Source organism: Mizuhopecten yessoensis, unplaced genomic scaffold (genome assembly GCF_002113885.1).
Source record: "Mizuhopecten yessoensis strain PY_sf001 unplaced genomic scaffold, ASM211388v2 scaffold10771, whole genome shotgun sequence".
Lineage (NCBI taxonomy): Eukaryota > Metazoa > Mollusca > Bivalvia > Pectinida > Pectinidae > Mizuhopecten > Mizuhopecten yessoensis.
This window is the reverse complement of record NW_018408713.1, coordinates 831,357-854,058: the sequence shown is the minus strand read 5'-3', so window position 1 is coordinate 854,058 and position 22,702 is coordinate 831,357. Positions and strand designations below refer to the sequence as shown.

General features: G+C 37.9%; 1 protein-coding gene across 4 annotated transcripts in view; it reads right to left on the bottom strand.

The window, feature by feature from the left end:
- LOC110462313 (synaptic vesicular amine transporter-like) overlaps positions 1–22,702 on the bottom strand; it is a 121,804-nt gene that overhangs the window by 54,912 nt on the left and 44,190 nt on the right. The window contains exon 1 of one of the 4 annotated variants that reach the window (XM_021516236.1): positions 9,600–10,146. The exons of 1 other annotated variant lie outside the window; for it this stretch is intronic. The gene's annotated coding sequence lies outside the window, so the exon portion shown is untranslated. Of the gene's footprint in view, positions 1–6,613; positions 6,858–9,599; positions 10,147–22,702 lie in introns of those variants that run through there. 2 more of the 4 variants (XM_021516240.1, XM_021516238.1) reach the window with 2 other exon arrangements.

Here is a 22,702-nt window from a genome sequence, read left to right as displayed (position 1 = left end):
CAGTTGGCTAACCGCAAACCTAATTGAACCCGTTTATAAGATAGGTATCGTGGAGAAAACTGAGAATGATAAAATCCTAAAGCTTTTGATGTTTGAGGTTAATCGACAGTGCATCCTGACGATATCAACGATAGCTTTAAAACAGAATGAACAAAGGAGATATATACATCATTTTCTCGACCGTACTGAGACGTTCATAAAAAATTGATAAGCAATATAAGCAATATCTCTGTGCTGAATATATTTTTTTTCTTCTTTTTTTTTCTTTCCCTTTTTTATTTAATTTGTAGCCTGACATTTGTTTCTATAACGGTGTTTCTGTAATGATTTTGTAATTATTAATAATGTAATTAATACTACTTTAGTCGAGCATTTTCCTTTCTTGATTTCCCATAATAATTTCAATTCAATATATCATTTCGGTAAAATGATCCAATCTGGAGAGGCCGCGGTAGCCAAGTGGTTAAGGCGTCTGACACTCTGCTACCACCAGCCCTCCACTACGTGGGGCAGTCGCCAGGTACTGGCCGTAGGTCGGTGGTTGTTTTCCTGGTACTCCGGCTTTCCTTCACCACCAAAACCTTGCACGTTCTATAGACTCGTTACTGCAAAAACAGGCATCAAACACACACGGTCATTTTTTTGTATACCGTAAATAACTGCTCCATAAATGAATAAAAGTAATCTAACGATACAACTTTGTGTTTTGGATTCAGTGGAAAATTAAAACAATAAGATAAATAACTTACATTTTTTGTATTTTCGTAACAATCGTAAAAACAAAATCGATGACGCAACAATGTCATATTGAGTCAACAAACGGGCCCGTGTGCCTATTTTATCCATTACGGTAAAACCTGCTTGCCTTATTCTTTACAAATCTGCCTAACTGACACAGACCCAATCCAATCCAATCACACATGCACTTTTTTACAATCTGGGGACACCTTTCTATATCGTGCGCTTAGATACCTTAGCCACAGAAACAAATCGTCGATCCACAATTTTTATTTTATTTTATGAGTCCACATCTATTTCAAGCAATCAAGGCATTCAAGTCTTCCGATTTATTTTATGTCCAATTTCAATCCATTCCTTCAATTGTTCGTTGAAGCAGACCGCTTGTCCGACAGACGAGTTAGCACGGGTAAGACAATCTACTGTAGAGCGAACCAAACGATAGTGACGAATGTGGTGCTGGACCGCAAGCAATGTGTTTTCAGATTGAGACTTAACAGCGCAAGAGACATGACAAGCCAGTGACATCCATTCAACGCACGGAACAAATTCGTGGTCATGGTAGCTATGTTTGGAAAGTTTAATTAATTGGTAAATTCCAATTGAATGGATTGAACAGACATCATTAAATACATTTCTCTTGTAATGTCATAGTGAATAATGGCTGCCCGTTTAAGCGCTAACCGCTCGTAAATACACTTGAGTCGTCTGCTTGGCGAATTCTGGCATTCCGGTAAACACACGCAGTGAACCGAGCAATGTTTACGGCTGACAAAGGTTTCTGGGAATGTCACCTCGGAAATAACATCTCTAACGAATAAAACTATTTATCTTGTCTACTTCCGTTTTATTGGCGCCCCGGCGGAATGGTGGTCCCTCTTCTCCAACTGTAAGCGGTATTATTTCAAGTAGGAAATCGTATTTGAAAGAATTAAAGAAAAATAAGAGCAAAATTATTTTGAGATTGATTTCCCACAAAATGAAAAGAAGAAATAAACATATTTTTTAAATACGCTTGTTTTGGTTTCGCCTTTTTCCTGTAAGAAAACGAAAACTTTCTATGCAGATATCGAAAACGTTCAACATCAGACGAAATACATCCGTGTATTTGGCTGTAATGACAATGGATATTGGACTTGGGTTGGCTTTTAATTGCTGTGTTAATTTCTGACGTCAGCAGATTGAATGTAATCTCGTCTGTTCTTAAGTAAGTTACTGTCGGCATCAAATGAAATTCGCTCATTTTATCAAATCAAATGACAATCAAATGTCCCAACAATTTCACATAATGTCAGTGCAAACAACTGCGTCGTGTAAACCTTGTTATAATGCTGTTTTAATCAGAAATGTTCTAAATCTTTTTTTATAACACGTCTTTCATTTTTTAATGCAACATCATTCCAAACAATTATAAACCAACAATGTGCATAACTATCCATTCTAATCAATATGTAACCTTACTTGGGTGTTTTCCGTCAGCAAAACTCCTGTGTTACGTAACTGAAGTGTTTACTGTGACAAAACCACTTGTAACTGTGTGATAATCACATAGACATATTCTTGTGAGCAATGCAGGTGATATAAATTTGTGTCACACATGTAGACAATGTATTCTGAAAACCTATGTTTCCTTGAGTTTACGAAGTGCTTACGTACTTTTGTGTTTAATATATAAAAAAAATTGATGAAGACAATACAATGTCACCTAAGTGGACTCTATAAGATAACGAATTGCTTTCCATTTATTTTCTTGTATTTCAGAATATAGCCGCTCGTTCAAACAATTACATAAACAAATTTATCATTGGCAACACGAAACCACATGGGCGGAAAACAATATTGAGCTTAGATGGATCCTCCTCCTAAATACCTGTACATGTAAGAGTACAGTTTAATTATTCAATCTCGGACTGAGAGATTGTACGTGATAACATACGGAGAACATGTGCCCTTTCATTGTTACACAAATAAACAAGTTTTCGCTTCAGTTTAATTTTTGCCCTTTTCGCCGTCCGTAATGAGGGCGAATTTGACCGGGTGAAATTTCCCCAGGATACAGTATTACAAACACTTACGTGTTGGAATATTCTATAAATTGCATGACAAATCTCCGATGCCTTATGATATAAAAACATATTGCACAACGTCAGAGTTAATTGTAGATATTTATAGTCCGTGAAAGCAGTAGTATTATCACGTTAATTGTAGATATTTATAGTCCGTGAAAGCAGTAGTATTATCATGTTAATTGTAGATATTTATAGTCCGTGAAAGCAGTAGTATTATCATGTTAATTGTAGATATTTATAGTCCGTGAAAGCAGTAGTATTATCACGTTAATTGTAGATATTTATAGTCCGTGAAAGCAGTAGTATTATCATGTTAATTGTAGATATTTATAGTCCGTGAAAGCAGTAGTATTATCATGTTAATTGTAGATATTTATAGTCTGTGAAAGCAGTAGTATTATCACGTTAATTCCGATAGAAATGGACCTTTGATTTAGGTAACTCAATAACATCAGTTTAACAAATAATACTGTCCTTTATCGATCTTTTTTGTGATCAATTCTCTCGCATAGGACTCGTTTGAAGCAATGTGACAAAAGTCAGTATCCACAAAAATGGAGTAATTCACAGTATCTTACAGAATATTATTTGAATCTCAGTGTTTAGTGTATCTATGTACACAGAGATGTTTTTTTTTTCACAAATTGCCGATACATAAATATCTCATCGATACTCGCGTGATCAATTGGGATCTTAATCTACCGACATTAAAAAGCTGTTAACTACATTAACTAGTAACTGTCCCGATCCCTTGATCGATATGAGAATACGCCACAGGATTGGGTCCCTGTACACATGGTTTCGTATTGACCAGTTTTTGATGGTCATTGTGTCCTTGTAGATACGGCATACGACGAACGCGTCATCAAGAATTGACCATCCACATACACTTTGATGCATTGGTCGGAATCTTCAGAAGGTTTGTAAGTTCCGGTATGACCATATTTGGAAGACTAAATAATAAAATATGATTTGCGAGTAGGATTTCCCCTTTCAATGCATTGAGAAAAACCATTTAGTGTCATCAATAATTTAAAAGTTACCCTACACATTAACAGTGAATGACGACTAAATGTCATTAAATTCACTGATTTGTGAATATAGTTGATTCTTTCATTACGGAAATACATACATTCAAGGACCCTTTTCGTATTGTATGACTGATTACACCAACCAGCCTAAGTACGCCTTCTGATGAAGTGGGCTGCCACCCAGCGTTTATAACGGTAATGAGGAGTGGAAACCCAGTAAGGATAGGCGCTAGTATTGTATTTAGTATTTATAGATAGCTATTAACGTCACAAAAACCTATGAGTCAGTATCTTAAACAGATTTAGTAATGATAATGAGACTTGGGTATGAAAATAATATCCTTGTACACTATCAAGCAAGACTTCTTGCTTTTTGTGTCATTTTCTTTCGATATCCCAGAATGTCCTAATGGTTGTTGGAATGTGAGAACACAGAGGCTTCGTATTGGAAATATACAGAAAGGGTCAGATAAGTCACGAACACACAAATAAGTAAAATACAGAACATTTTTGATACTGTTTTGTAATACAATGTACATAAATGTTTACCATTTACATAAATATTTTGTATTTTGTAACATATTCCCTATTATCAGCATTAAGTACACGAAGGAATTCTGTGCATTTACTTGTACTAAATGATCCTTTTATTTTGCTTTCAATTGACTTACTAGTAATTAATTAATTGGTTTCTTAGTTCCCGGGGTAGGCTTGGAATACATTCAGGCATCCTTTACATGGAATATAACCAAAAGTCGTAAAATCTGATTTTTTTACTACATATATTACGCTGGCGTTTATTGGCGTTTGATATTTGGACTTAATTCTGAGACTGCTTCTTTTTCATTGTAATGACCTTGACCCGTGGATCACGAAGTTACCTTGACATAAGCCCTATTTTTGTTGCTGTAGTTGTTTAATTTCTAAGTGCCACATCAAACCGCGATTTACAAAAATGTTTAAATATGTATATTTCACTCAAGTGTGTCAAGATAGTTTTAATTAGCTTATCTTTTAATAGTTCCTCAACCAACCGTACGTGTGGTAGCAGGAGGGTGTGAATGTCGTACTTGACACTTTATAGAACACTCTTCACATGTTTCATCATTCAACCTATTAACGATATGTGGCTTAACTACCTGTGATTTAGTCTATATATGCGTTATTGCAATATGTACATGTAAAGTCTAGTTTTAGTATGCGTCATAGTCGCTGTCACAATATTCAGAGAACAGAAGAATTATGAGATATACCTACGAAGTATACGAAAACAAATCTAATCAAACAAATGTATGTTTCTTGATGTGAAATCAAATATCGACAAAGATTGCCAGTCAACGGTGATAGGCATCGGTGAAATATTTTACCGACTGGCGCACTCGTGAAAATATTGAAATATTCTGCCACATTCATAAGAGGTATTCAACATGAAGCCATTACTTACATATACTGGTCAGTGAATCAATGTATATTGTATTCATAGAGTCCGTAAATCATTCTCTATAATATCAAATGGTCAGTGAATCTATTTATACTGTATGTAGGGGGCAGTAACTCATTCTCTAGAATATAAAATGGTCAGTGAATCTATTTATGCTACACGTAAGGGTCAGTAAATAACTATATTACAGAAAATTACCTTGCGACCTAATACACCTTCTCTTTGGTTAATGTCTCTTTCACATGTTTATATAATCACGTATTCACCTCAACAAAGGTTCATAATTAAAAAAATAATGGTCAGTAAACCATAACATCAGATAGATATATATATGCTAGCAAATAATTCTGTACTGAAAGGAAAAAGAAACACAGGGTAAAAGTTATTTATCATAATCTGAAGAATGGTATACGGTGTTGTTAGTTGTATAAGATTTTAAACGGCTGCTAAGAATCATCTTTTATAATCAAATTGCCGAAAAGTTGTTTAACAAAAATTGTTTAGTAATTGCAGTTCAGAGGAAGGTACCCACAGTACTGGAAATTGAAATTTTCCGAAACAGTATCATCTTACAGTCGCTAAACTGCTTTACAATACAATCAAATGTGGTTTTACGCCATCAGAGATTCCTCCCCAGACCATAACTGATCCACTCCGAAATCCATCCCTCTCGATAACGCATGCGTTGACAAAGCGTTCCGCACGACAACGTACATGTGTACATGAGGCACGGTTGTTACGGCACGATTTCTCACCCGGATATATAAGCATTAACAAAAAACTACTCTGACTTCATTTACCGTACACACATGTACATACAACCATCCCACATATACCCTCGCATTGTTCATCGCCATGCAAAACCAAGCGCGCCACCAACCTTAAAACCTTATTAGGCGCGACAGGAGGTGTATCAGCCCGACAATGCTTAAGTGTTTTTTTTTACAAAATTGATTCTGTGATTTCTAACATATGACGATGCCCATACATACATCTGTTACATAAACATAAAATTCTGCTATACTTATATTTAAAACTGTACTGCGCCGTGCGAGGTGCGAAGCTAGATTGAACATACACGTGCCCGTAAACTATCCTTAGCATGTGCCTCAATCTGATTGGTCAAAACCTCTGCACGAGACAGGCAACTGCCCTCATATACTCCGTGTATACAGGACAAATATTTCCCGCTATTCTCCGAAACGCGGAAAAAATAATAGTCCTCTATATACTCCATATACGTACCAAGGCAAACATTACACAACACCTAAATAGCAAATAGCTGCTCGACCGATAGATATAAAAAGAAAGGGAAATGTGCGATATCTACAAACCTAATAACTTTGTTACCTGCAACCAACGTTGAAGCGAATCGGCCACATATATGTCCTTATCTACATCACTGCGGACCCTACCAATGCGTTTCCAAAATCTGTCGTTCACTCCGCTATTCGCGACCGCCGTCGCCCCACCTGCTCTCAGGGAATGTAAACCTAAATTCAGGCCTTTTCCGACCTCCTTCAGTCTTTTGACAACACATTCCCAAGTCCTCATATACCTAGGTGGTTTCTCTTTACCTATAAGCCTACAAACATTCCTTTCCCGAACTGCAGGTTTGAAAAGATAAATTATAACCGTCTGAGGTCGTGGATATTCCTTCTAAAACCATACAACGCGTCAAAATATGCTTGGGACAAGCGTGAGAGTTGCCTTTTGCGATTACAACCTCGTTACCGAAACTGAACTGATCAGTTTTGCTCTTCCTTATTGTTAGCCTGATAAAATCATCTTGAAAACATACATCCGAACAACGTAGCTCGCTCAACTCATCATACACTGTACCTCAGAAAACCAGCAAGACTTATGACAATCATTGCTAAATCTCTCACCACCATAAGGTCCCTACAGTCTTTATAACTCCTACATAATTCTATTATCATGCCTGTAGAAACACAGTCCCTTTTTACTGTGGGTGTTCTTCTCTGTCGTTTAGCAGCCTCTGCCATATTCTTAACGAAACCGTTATCCTGATAAATGGTGGGTTTGGACCCCATGGAGGCAGAGGGGCGGGGCCCAATAGGGGAAATAGAGATAAAACCTTTCAAATCCTTATTCTATCATAGGGATAATGGGATTTCGTCCCAATTCGGTTTGGAGCCTCATTGGGCCAAGGGGACTCAATCTTGTTAAAATGGGGGTTTGGATCCTCTGGGTGGAGAGGGACAGAGCCCAATAGGGGAAATAGAGGTAAAACCTTTAAAACCCTGCTTCTACCGTAGGGATAAGTTTTTTATCCTAATTTGGTCTGGTGCATTCTTGGGCAAACAGGACTTGATCTTGTATACGCGGTGGGTGTGGCTCCTTTGGGTTCAAAGGGGCAGGGCTCAAAAAGGGAATATGAGGTTTAAATCTTTAAAATCCTTCTCCTTATGTACCATTTGAAGAATTTTTTATCCTACATGTAATTTGGCCTGGAGTATCCTTGGACAAAGGGGTCTTAATTTTGTATAAATGATGGGTGTGGCCCCTTTTGGTGCAGAGTTGCGGGGCTCAATAGGGGAATTTGAGGTTAAGTTCTTTATACATGTAGTCACTGATGGTATTTAAGCATTGAACTGTTTTTGTATGGTATTTATGATCTATTTGAATGACACAGCTTTGCAAGCAAACAAATCATAATGCGCGCATAAATACCATACACAAACAGTTCAATACTTATATTTACGTTTTCTCTGCCTCTTATGTTCTTTTTTAACTTATAATTTATATTTAAAATTCAAAATGCCCACCTTATCGACAGTCCACAAAATTTCGTTCAATAGTTTGAACAGCGTGTTTGTCGCGTGCTTATTGGCAAACAAAGTAGTACTTTGAAGTTTTAACAAACACTTCCTAATTAAACTTTAGCATGTTGGCGTTCATCCAGGAACTGATATCTGTCAGACAAGCTTCCAGACTTTCTGAGACTGTATCCCAACTGTCCTGTGGTTTGATGACCATGTAAATGTGTGTATCATCAGCATAGCAATGATAGCAAGGCTATGGCGACGACAAATCTCTCCGATAAGCATGGGTGAGAAATCGTGCCGTAACACACGGTACATTACCCGGTTGAGTGTCTTCACACACTGAGCGCAGAACACCGACCAGGATAAGTGTACTTATTTTAGTGCAGTCCATTGTCGACAGGATGCAATCTTTTTTACCCTGCGTTTCTCTTCGCTTCAGTATATTTTAAACTTAAGGTCGGTGAATCATCCTATAAAATCCACAACTATCTACATGTATTCCCTAAAATATCAAGGGGTTGAAATAAAATAACACCCACCCCATCCCCATCTTTGCTTTGCTTTATATATAAACTTTATTTATTTTACAACAATTATGAAACAAGTTATTTCAACTTATATTAATCGCTCTTGTTGGCCCGGATGTCAGCGCGTGGGGGTGTCTTAGTGTGGGAGGAAACCGGAGTACCCGGAGAAAACCCACGTGCTCGGGCAGGTGACCCCAACCTTTTCTTTTGCTTTGCTTTCTCTCCTTGTTAAGGTAAACAGAATAGGGTAACAGCTTAGGAATACGTAATGAACATGTACGTATATGATTACAATCCCTTGTGGTCTGATATTGTGTTTGTTTCCTGGTAAATTCCACAGCAGGATGTAGTTTGCCTACCTTGATTGTTATCACTCGAAACATTATACAATCATGATATAAATCCTGTCCTATACCAACTGTTGGCAGCTGTTTATTCAGGCTTCGTTTAAATACATACAATTCATGTATGACGCTAATTTTGTTCAATCTGATATTTTTTTTAATATCCAGGTGAATACACTTTGTAAATAGATTTGCTATTATAATAATAATAGAACAGAAATACATAAAATACCTGTTTCAGACTTATTTTGTACGAATAGATCATATAAAGATATGAACAAAAACAACCATATTTTCAAATCGAATCAGATGAATGTCTCCATATATAGCTCGAACAACAGGTTATCATACATATATAGATATCAGTATAGCCATATACATGTATGCACCTGTCCATCCTGTCATAATTTAATATATGAATTCATGTACATGTACCTCATGTTACACATTTTCATGTGTCCGAGTGTTAGATATAAAATATGAAATCTGAAAAAATCTGAAAACACTGTAATTCCTAAACTGAGTATAAATAATGTTACATAATGTAGCGTGATAAAGAGTAATCTTAAAATGACGGCGGATATATAGGTACATGTACCTGTCTCTCGTATTGACACCAGTGAGCAGGTGTAGCATATCTTGTCGTCTACTTATAATTACCTGGTATCCTTGGAATGTTCACGTCCGACATTGTGTGAGGTGTCACATGCACACACTACATGCACTGCTTCGTCCACAGTTTATAAACACATCACATTTACCCTTACGCCGATCCACGATAATCAATACACCAAATTGTTCTGATCGATCTGCTATTTTGTTCACAACATTAATATTGAGATACAAATGTAAATGCGCTAATATTTGGACACGCTCATATATTATAAGTACATCTCACATTGACGTATATGATCTACAAGGGTAAATGTAGCCACGGTTTCTTTAAAAAGAACTGTGAATTGACGTCAGCGATTTGAAACACGTGCATATCTAGGCGGCGCTTCACATCAGATTGATGTTATATATGGTCAGACAGGTCGTACATCGATAAAAATTGCAAAATGATGGTTCAATGTCATGCTTAGGTTAACCTCAAACATTGATTCCCATTCGTTAAGTGTTTTAATAGAATTGCTTCGCCATTGTAGGGAGACAAAAACTCAATAAATAGAGCGTTACGGATACAATATTGATATGCCCTGCTCTGCTACTGGTCTCCCGACAGTATCTAAAGCCTATCAGTGCTCCAGCCGATACAACAACAGGATTTCAAACAACCTTGTCAATTACACTGCTATTCAATCATCCATCAATCCTCGTGTTTATCTATTTATAAATAAATAATACCCAGTTAGTTCCGGTTGAACGCACTTTGAGATATCGTGTATTACAATGTACATATTATGAAACACTTAGAAGGAAAAAAAGGGGAGTATAAGCGATAAAAAAGGGAACCCCGAAATATTTTAATTCATTTTTACATTATATCTTAATTACACGATAACGGGAGTGATTCTTTTTCAGATTCTTTTTTTTTCTGTGCTAATTTTGGTATTCCGTCTTTGCGTATTGCAGACAAGAGTTGTCCTCTCTTGGGAGCAGGTATTGATTGTTACGTCACTTGTTTGAGAGAGTAACGTCATCAATTTTTGAGAAAACGACGTAATTTTCTTACACAAACCAATGACGTAACAATCAATACCTGCTCCCAAGAGAAGATAACTCTGCAATACGCAAAGACGGAATTATCTTACTGCAATTGTAACAATCAATCCCTACCGTTTTTCTTCCTTTTGTTGTTGTTAGTAAAGCTTAATCGCCCTTTATAACGTCAGCATTTTGTAGACAATGAAGACCAGTATAACGGGATTCCCTGTTTAACATTTCAAGAATGAATTTAAGTTCATATACAGGCTAACTGCATGCATTGTTGATTGTCGTGGTCGAGTGGTTAAGACGTCTTAACGTCGAACGTCTACGATCACTAGTCCCATCACTGGGTCTCGGGTTCAAAACCTACATGGGGCAGTCGCCATTTACTAGCCGCAGATACAAACTGTGAAAGGGAAACCCAACTAAACTGTGCTAGGGAAACCCAACCTAACTATGTAAGAGAAGCCCAACCTAACTGTGCTAGGGAAACCCAACCTAACTATGTAAGAGAAACCCAACTTAACTGTGCTAGGGAAACCCAACCTAACTGTGTTAGAGAAACCCAACCTAACTGTGCTAGGGAAACCCAACCTAACTATGCTAGGGAAACCCAACCAAACTTTGTAAGAGAAACCCAACCTAACTGTGTTAGGGAAACCAAACCTAACTGTGCTAGGAAAACCCAACCTAACTGTGCTAGGAAATTCAAGTACTGCAAGACTTTAAATGACAACATTAAACCATTACACAGCAATTCGACGCATATTATGAGCAAATCATCGATTGTGAACTTGTGAAATGGAAGAAAACACTTCATGTCGCTAACATAGCCTACAAACAAAATGTACCTGTATACTTCGAAAGATCCATTCATGCTACGAGTCTGAATGCAAGTTGTACTATTTAAGCTGTGTTTGGTTTTCAGACAGTCTTCCGGTAAAGAAGTGGATTTTGAACAATTATTTCAAAATAAATAAAATCAGAATAGATCCTTACAGCCGACAGGCATTGTCCTTGACATAAATTACCGGACTTCGACTGGCCAGCTCACCCTCATAATTACTCATTTATCAAGAATAAAAAAATCACGAGCTTCTTCGCAATTCAAATTGAATTCAAAATGAAAATCCAAGTAAGAAACAGAAAAAACAGAATCAGAAGCCTGATTTTGTTAACCATTTATGAATACTTCATGCCTATTTCTGTTTGTATCAAATAAACAAGTTGAATGTCTCAGTACTGACACTTTTCCTTTGATGAACAGAGATATAATGAAACAAAACGAAAACAAAACAAAAACCAGAAAATATACACTTCTAAACCGTAACAAAATGTGCACGTGGTTCCCCATCAAAACAACACACACTCCCCCTAACAGTGATCAGATATAAACAGGACGTGTAAACAAAAAACACACACTTTCCCTCACAGTGCCCAGATACATACAGGACGTACAAAGTGATCAGATATATACAGGACGTGTACACAGACAACACACACTCTCCCCAACAGTGATTAGATACGCACACTCTCCCTAACAGTGATCAGATATATACAGGACGTGTAAACAGACAACACACGCTCTCCCTCACAGTGATCAGATATATACAGGACGTGTAAACAGACAACACACGCTCTCCCTAACAGTGATCAGATATATACAGGACGTGTAAACAGACAACACACACTCTCCCTAACAGTGATCAGATATATACAGGACGTGTAAACAGACAACACACACTCTCCCTAACAGTGATCAGATATATACAGGACGTGTAAACAGACAACACACACTCTCCCTAACAGTGATCAGATATATACAGGACGTGTAAACAGACAACACACACTCTCCCTAACAGTGATCAGATATATACAGGACGTGTAAACAGACAACACACACTCTCCCTAACAGTGATCAGATATATACAGGACGTGTAAACAGACAACACACACTCTCCCTAACAGTGATCAGATATATACAGGACGTGTAAACAGACAACACACACTCTCCCTAACAGTGATCAGATATATACAGGACGTGTAAACAGACAACACACACTCTCCCTAACAGTGATCAGATATATACAGGACGTGTAAACAGACAACACACACTCTCCCTAACAGTGATCAGATATATACAGGACGTGTAAACAGACAACACACACTCTCCCTAACAGTGATCAGATATATACAGGACGTGTAAACAGACAACACACACTCTCCCTAACAGTGATCAGATATATACAGGACGTGTAAACAGACAACACACACTCTCCCTAACAGTGATCAGATATATACAGGACGTGTAAACAGACAACACACACTCTCCCTAACAGTGATCAGATATATACAGGACGTGTAAACAGACAACACACACTCTCCCTAACAGTGATCAGATATATACAGGACGTGTAAACAGACAACACACACTCTCCCTAACAGTGATCAGATATATACAGGACGTGTAAACAGACAACACACACTCTCCCTAACAGTGATCAGATATATACAGGACGTGTAAACAGACAACACACACTCTCCCTAACAGTGATCAGATATATACAGGACGTGTAAACAGACAACACACACTCTCCCTAACAGTGATCAGATATATACAGGACGTGTAAACAGACAACACACACTCTCCCTAACAGTGATCAGATATATACAGGACGTGTAAACAGACAACACACACTCTCCCTAACAGTGATCAGATATATACAGGACGTGTAAACAGACAACACACACTCTCCCTAACAGTGATCAGATATATACAGGACGTGTAAACAGACAACACACACTCTCCCTAACAGTGATCAGATATATACAGGACGTGTAAACAGACAACACACACTCTCCCTAACAGTGATCAGATATATACAGGACGTGTAAACAGACAACACACACTCTCCCTAACAGTGATCAGATATATACAGGACGTGTAAACAGACAACACACACTCTCCCTAACAGTGATCAGATATATACAGGACGTGTAAACAGACAACACACACTCTCCCTAACAGTGATCAGATATATACAGGACGTGTAAACAGACAACACACACTCTCCCTAACAGTGATCAGATATATACAGGACGTGTAAACAGACAACACACACTCTCCCTAACAGTGATCAGATATATACAGGACGTGTAAACAGACAACACACACTCTCCCTAACAGTGATCAGATATATACAGGACGTGTAAACAGACAACACACACTCTCCCTAACAGTGATCAGATATATACAGGACGTGTAAACAGACAACACACACTCTCCCTAACAGTGATCAGATATATACAGGACGTGTAAACAGACAACACACACTCTCCCTAACAGTGATCAGATATATACAGGACGTGTAAACAGACAACACACACTCTCCCTAACAGTGATCAGATATATACAGGACGTGTAAACAGACAACACACACTCTCCCTAACAGTGATCAGATATATACAGGACGTGTAAACAGACAACACACACTCTCCCTAACAGTGATCAGATATATACAGGACGTGTAAACAGACAACACACACTCTCCCTAACAGTGATCAGATATATACAGGACGTGTAAACAGACAACACACACTCTCCCTAACAGTGATCAGATATATACAGGACGTGTAAACAGACAACACACACTCTCCCTAACAGTGATCAGATATATACAGGACGTGTAAACAGACAACACACACTCTCCCTAACAGTGATCAGATATATACAGGACGTGTAAACAGACAACACACACTCTCCCTAACAGTGATCAGATATATACAGGACGTGTAAACAGACAACACACACTCTCCCTAACAGTGATCAGATATATACAGGACGTGTAAACAGACAACACACACTCTCCCTAACAGTGATCAGATATATACAGGACGTGTAAACAGACAACACACACTCTCCCTAACAGTGATCAGATATATACAGGACGTGTAAACAGACAACACACACTCTCCCTAACAGTGATCAGATATATACAGGACGTGTAAACAGACAACACACACTCTCCCTAACAGTGATCAGATATATACAGGACGTGTAAACAGACAACACACACTCTCCCTAACAGTGATCAGATATATACAGGACGTGTAAACAGACAACACACACTCTCCCTAACAGTGATCAGATATATACAGGACGTGTAAACAGACAACACACACTCTCCCTAACAGTGATCAGATATATACAGGACGTGTAAACAGACAACACACACTCTCCCTAACAGTGATCAGATATATACAGGACGTGTAAACAGACAACACACACTCTCCCTAACAGTGATCAGATATATACAGGACGTGTAAACAGACAACACACACTCTCCCTAACAGTGATCAGATATATACAGGACGTGTAAACAGACAACACACACTCTCCCTAACAGTGATCAGATATATACAGGACGTGTAAACAGACAACACACACTCTCCCTAACAGTGATCAGATATATACAGGACGTGTAAACAGACAACACACACTCTCCCTAACAGTGATCAGATATATACAGGACGTGTAAACAGACAACACACACTCTCCCTAACAGTGATCAGATATATACAGGACGTGTAAACAGACAACACACACTCTCCCTAACAGTGATCAGATATATACAGGACGTGTAAACAGACAACACACACTCTCCCTAACAGTGATCAGATATATACAGGACGTGTAAACAGACAACACACACTCTCCCTAACAGTGATCAGATATATACAGGACGTGTAAACAGACAACACACACTCTCCCTAACAGTGATCAGATATATACAGGACGTGTAAACAGACAACACACACTCTCCCTAACAGTGATCAGATATATACAGGACGTGTAAACAGACAACACACACTCTCCCTAACAGTGATCAGATATATACAGGACGTGTAAACAGACAACACACACTCTCCCTAACAGTGATCAGATATATACAGGACGTGTAAACAGACAACACACACTCTCCCTAACAGTGATCAGATATATACAGGACGTGTAAACAGACAACACACACTCTCCCTAACAGTGATCAGATATATACAGGACGTGTAAACAGACAACACACACTCTCCCTAACAGTGATCAGATATATACAGGACGTGTAAACAGACAACACACACTCTCCCTAACAGTGATCAGATATATACAGGACGTGTAAACAGACAACATGCACTCTCCCTAACAGTGATCAGATATATACAGGACGTGTAAACAGACAACATGCACTATCCCTAACAGTGATCAGATATATACAGGACGCGTAAACAGACAACATGCACTCTCCCTAACAGTGATCAGATATATACAGGACGTGTAAACAGACAACACACACTCTCCCTCACAGTGACCAGATATAATTATACAGGACGTGAAAACAGACAACAAACACTCTCCCTAACAGTGATCAGATACACACACTCTCCCTAACAATGATCAGTTCGTCAGCCATTACATATTTATAACTACAAAGTATCATATTTATTGAAATATTAAAGTTGCTGTTATATATGTAACTTATATCGTATCATATTTAATTTATTCAATATCTTTACGATAAATACATGTAACCACAGAGCAGATAAAGGAATTTGTCAAACTCTCAGGGCAATTTGCCCCTTTTTCGAGACGGACATTTAGTCATATATTGTATAAATATACGGTTATTTGTGTGTGGATCTACATACAGGTCCGTGCAAATTAATTCAACGCAAAATATGTGATTTATTCACACCGGGAAAATGTTTACTTTTAGTGTCATGCTCCATAACTCATTTCACTTTGTACGTATTACGAGGTTGATAAACAAAGCGAGTAAACCTAGATCGTCGGAATAAAAACGTAGTTCCTGTTTAAAACACACTCGCGAAACTCAGTATTACCGACAATTATAAATGGGCCCCATCAACAGCCATCTGTATCTATGTATTGGAATCATATTTCCGTCAGAACTACAACTTTGGCAAATTTTATCAGAAAAGTGAATAAGAAACATTAAATAAACAAAACGAATCAACAACATTGGTCTGAGTGTAAAAATGCGAAGGGTCTTAACCGAGATTCAACACTATGGACCTGTGATCATTGCAATATCGGTCTCTCTTACCAACTTACATATAATGTACCTACATGTACCTATATAGCTAGCCTATGGTACATTTGTAGTACCCTGTCCGAGTCGTACTAGTAAAATACAAAACGACATTAAAGGGAAGTAACTTTATGTGCGAAACACTACAGTGGAACTCTCTAGTGTTTTACTTGCATTGGTACAAATATCCTTAAGGTAACATTAGATATTAATGTTCGGAGTTTTTTTTCTGTTTAAGACTACTTTCAATAGTATTTAAATCGATATTGGTCGGCAAATGACGTATGGCTAGGTTGCCGAGTAAAACCCCAGACAAGCACACACGTACACACAGATTTTTAGTTGACTGAACCCGTCCGTATTGTCACAAGACCGTGTCGTGCAATGACTGTTCTAGTTGAGGAACTCCTTCTTCAGTCCTTATCAGTCATTATCGAACGGTACTGGGACGACGGTACGCTAGCCGTGATACCGCCAATCATGTTGACACGTTTTGTGAGAATCGTTCCAAAACATTTCACCATAGGTTAGAGATTGAGTAAAATTCGGAATTAATATTCACACACGAATAGCATTCATGTACAGCGGTAATGACGCTAAGTGACTAAGCTTGTCCTAGGAACGATGGAGCGCTATTAAGACCCACAACGGGTATGTAATGAAAAGAGAATAATTGTTGAGGCATAAATAACTCCCACATTGTAGGCGAAATGAAAATCTCAAGTCGGAGCCTCGATTTGGATTTTATGTGTGATGCTATCTGTCAGTTAAAACCGATCTTGATGTTATGTGTTGGGTTAGCTGACAGTTACAAACGAATTTGAGATTTTAGGAGGCAGTTGCACACACATGTAACTCGTAGGTGGTGTATACCGGAAGTTGTACATTTCGAAACATTAAAAAATGAGAAGAAACCCCTCCAATCATCCCTATTCTCACATTCGATTATACTTTGGAACCGTAATTAAAAACGATATGAATGACTTGGAAACCGGAAATGCGATCCAATTTGACAGGCTTCGCTGTTGTATGAAGGGATGTTTTAGACTTAAACACGACAAACATGATATCGACCCTCAGGTTCGATTTGTGGGTGTTATTGATACACTGTACAACCTGCTCTTTGTTATGCCTAATGATATGAAGGGACCAGATACATATGCAGTAGTTTAAACATTATGTTTTCGTAATTACATTTGTGTATTCATGAAATGCGTGAAATCCTGTAACTAAATGTGAACAATCCTTTGTAGATAAAACGAGACTAATTAAATATCTCATCGCGTGCAATCTAATAGCCATCCTAGAGTGTTTCGTAACAACTGCTATACGTCACTGCTGGGTATCAGCTGTTTCCTAACGTTGACTCTGATCTGGAAAAGAGGTTCCTAAAGAGTGATGGTTGGCTATCATGCTTATCTAACTCGGATAAGTTGATTTTCAAATTGTATAAAAACACAACTGCACCTAAACGTTTTGTCCTGGTCTCGTTAACTGATCACACACAGAAATAAATGTAACTACTGCGTTATTTGTAATCTACATGGAACTCTTTTATGCAGGAAAAAACACAGATGCCTTACATACTTTTAGTGCTTATGTAACAAGAATGGAAAATTGCACAGCCAGACCGGGGTTCAGACCCGGGCCCTCCGAACTCTAGACGGATGCTCTACCAATTGAGCTATCTGGTCGCCGACGATTGACCCAGTCCAGTTCCGCTATATTCCTCCCTCCTTTAAGGTGGCTCCACACATCGTCATCAGTGTCCATTTTCGTGAGGTTCTTCTGGAAAAGTACAGCTCGGACTCAATTATCTTGATCGAAATGTGAATGTACACCGTGTCGTCATTTCCGTATTGCGTATCGGGCATTCAATATCGTAGTGCAAATTATAGTAACACCCAGGGCCGTTTTCGTTTAAACGGTCAAACTGATCGGACCGCTGTTGTTCGTTTATCAAATAAGGCCGGACCTAGTAATCTGATGCTGCTTTCAGGCGAGCCTTGAGAAAGTCGTGCAATGCCTGCATACACATTTGCAGGTCCGCCAGGATTTATACCCGAAAATGTTACATTTATAAACGGTCAAACCGGTTGTGCCACATAAACGAACAGGCCCCTGGTAAACAATAGTACACGTGCGTGCCGATGATATGTCAACACCCGATATCGAGATTTTTCCGGGATATGCATAATCACACGAACATCAGGAATAAAGCTTCAAATTCATAGACATAAACAGACTCACGGGAAGACAGTGACATGAGACCAGACGACCTCAAGAAGCACATGGAATGCCGACGTACCAACCTCACATGTGCAAGCTCGAGGTCGTTACGATTTTCGCTGTTGAGGGAGTTTCGCTCTGTCGATCAAATCGTGTTTACAAATGTAGTCTACTTACTCTGTGAAAATAATGTTTTGTAAAATATCAAGATACCTATGAAATGCATGTGTGAGTGCACGTGAGAACGGCATTCCATGCGATAGCCTCTTGTCACGTATGTACATGACATGTAATCATTTATACATGTATATATTCCGTGAGTTAGCGGACTGTGGAATGATGTCCAAAGTGTACATTACTGAGGTTAATTTGGTTCCATTAAAGAACAATACATTGATAATTTTGATTTCATACTTTTGATTTATTTCCATCATTTTTGTTATACAGTGACAACTGTCATTGTGTTAATTTCATCCCTCTAAAAAAAATCCGATTTTGTTCAAGGTAGATAACTCTCACCCGAATCAAAGTGATTGTAAAATGATGTAAAATAGATTAATTATAAAGTCATTGTGTATATTTTGTTCAATTTCCCATTCTATATGCATAGATCTTTGTGTCCTGTTTGCTTTTAGCTTGTAGATAATCACTTTTATCCGTACAAATTCAATAAAAAACACTTTGTGTAACATGTGTTACATATTTTGCGATAAATAAAATATATGTAGGGTTAATTAGAAATACTTCTTTTCATTTTTTTATTGTTATTATTGTTCCGAACAATGCCACACATACAAGAAAAATGGAAAATATTAAAATTGACGAAAATCCAATTTTTTGGTATTTTTTTTCCCAAAAAAGTCCCCAAACTAAAGGAATGTTTAGATTTTCATAAAATCACTCTACATAGTTGCATAACCATTATATGAAAGTGCGAAAGTGTGAAGCCACCTTAACAAAGTCTTCGACCCCGAAGGCACACGAGACCCTATACTACCTTCTGTGGGTATATTTCGTTGGGCGCCAAATGTAACAGGAGAGGAAAAATACACGACCAGACCGGGGTTCGAACCTGGTACCCTCCGAACTCTTGACGGATGCTCTACCAATTGAGCTATCTGGCCGCCGACGGTCGACCCAGTCCAGTTCCGCTACACTTAGACTTTTAAAAATGTACATATATGTATTGCAACACTACAATGCTTTACAGGAAGTGAGAATTGTTTTGTTTAGTTTTGTTTAGTATTGTTTAACGTCCTATCAACAGCTATAACGTCCTATCAACAGCTATGGCCATTTAAGAACGGCCTCAGACTCTGGTATATATGTCTCGGCCAGGGGACAGAATCCAAAGCCTTCCTCAAAGGGGCGAACGCTCAACTAAAGGCCAATAGTGAGGCATTGTCAAGGGAGACATTAGGAAGAAGAAAGTTGATTAGAAAGAAGAGAAAAGATAAGATCCGAAATTTAGTCGCCTTATACGTTCATGCAATGGGGGCAGCAGGTACAATCCTTACGCCCTACCTTCAGGGACAAAAGTGAGAATAATGTCGATAGTGAAACTAATCAAGAACTAGAGGGAAGTGAAAACAAGTTTGTCGATCACCAATAGTGCGAAAGGAACACGACGTAAAGGTTCCAAACCGGAATTAGAAAAACACCCACCACTTAACACTACTCACGTATGTTTCAGTACGGACAAGGCGAAAAGTGTAATTGTTCAAAGAATGGGAAGTTAATTACTTCACTAATTAACACGCGTAAACCAGAAGTTAACTCATCATTTCATAACCAAGCAATACTGGATTCAATACACTCAACAACTTGTTTATTGTCACCACATTTGTTGCAGGAATACATAACTGAATTTTAGAAAAACAACTTACGATTTTTTCTTGCCTCCAATAATGCTTTTCTATCGAAAACTTATAATATTAGGAATTTCCTTTAGGATTGGTCGTAAACCTGCGGTCTGGCAGCTCGTTCCCTCGTCTAAAAGTAGACCTAGTGTGTTTAATGGCTTGACAGCAACCTTCCTCTGGTCGTCAGATCAACATTCCATTGGCGTTGGTTGTATAATTCAGGAACATTTCAAAGGAATTTCAATCCAGATAAAAATAACTCTAATGCCTACCTTTTGAAGCGCTAGCTAATTAATGTAACATGTTTTCCATCCACCAAGCCTATCAGAAGGCGTACACGTATCGTCATCTTACATCCTAATTTTATCATATTCGATCTGGAAGGATGGCAATGCATATAAATGAGTATTCATACAAACAAACACGTGTCGATCTGGTTACGGTTTACACATTCTATCAATTATCACTATCAATCGAGTTTTCTAGTATCATTTTCTGCATAATCTCCAAAAAGTAATCGCAACATGTTGGATATAAATCTCCATATGTGCGATGTATTCATTGATATATGTTTTTAATATTCATTTTAAGTTGATGAGTTTCGGTTATCAGGCGGGATTGATGCATAGAGAGAAGGCGGGTTTTTTTAATATCAGATCGAATAACGTTAAGGATATACGCTATATTATTGACAAATATATAGACATCCTATCAAAAAAGTTCCGTACAAAAAAAAATAATGAAAAGACTTATTTGTAAATTATATTTTGACTGAACAAAAGAAGTACACAGGTGTGTATATTGATTACACTCATGTTATAATGATAAACTTTATTTATTATTTAAATACTGGGAATTGAAAGTAAAACCTTTGACGTAAAGCCCAGGTATACATGTAATATATAAAATCAAAATGTAGCGTGCAGCCTAAACAAGTGTCCAGCTAAAATGCATCTAACTGTTTTATTTGGATTTTGAATAAACATTTTTGGGACCCCTCTTTGTGTATCGAATGTTACGCTGGCTTGTGATAAATACACGCTATTTATAGGTCAATATTTATTACTGGCTTCGCTTTGCACACAATTCTTGTTCCCGCTATAATATTAATTAATAAAAAAAAATAAAAAAATGTCAATTAATGTCGAAAACGGTTTCTAATGTTTACATCCGATTTTTGATCGTTTGACATGATTTAAGCGAGTAATAAGAAAGTTGGTTTGAGCACAGAATCAATGCTTGGGCATAAGAACGGTTTCATGAATACCATCCAAGGTTTCACTCGGAGGTGGGGTTACAATATAGCAAGTGGGTTACATTAGTCGGTTGGATTATCATGGAGCAAGCGGGTTACATTAGTCGGTTGGATTATAATGGAGCAAGCGGGTTACATTAGTTGGTTGGGTAACAATAGAGTAAGCGGGTTATATTATTCGGTTGAGTTACAATGGAGTAAGCGGGTTATATTATTCGGTTGAGTTACAATGGAGTTAGCGGGTTACATTATTTGGTTGAGTTACAATGGATTAAGCGCGTTACATTATTTGGTTGAGTTACAATGGAGTAAGCTGGTAACATTCGTTGGTTAAGTAACAATAAAGTAAGCGGGTTACATTAGTTGGTTGAGTTACAATGGAGTAAGCGGGTTACATTATTTGGTTGAGTTACAATGGAGTAAGCGGGTTACATTATTTGGTTGAGTTACAATGGATTAAGCGGGTTACATTATTTGGTTAGGTTACAATGGAGTAAGCGGGTTACATTAGTCGGTTGGGTTACAATGGAGTAATCGGGTTAAATTAGTCGGTTGAGTTACAATGGAGTAAACGGGTTACATTATTTGGTTGAGTTACAATGGAGTAAGCGGGTTACATTATTTGGTTGAGTTACAATGGAGTAAGCGGGTTACATTATTTGG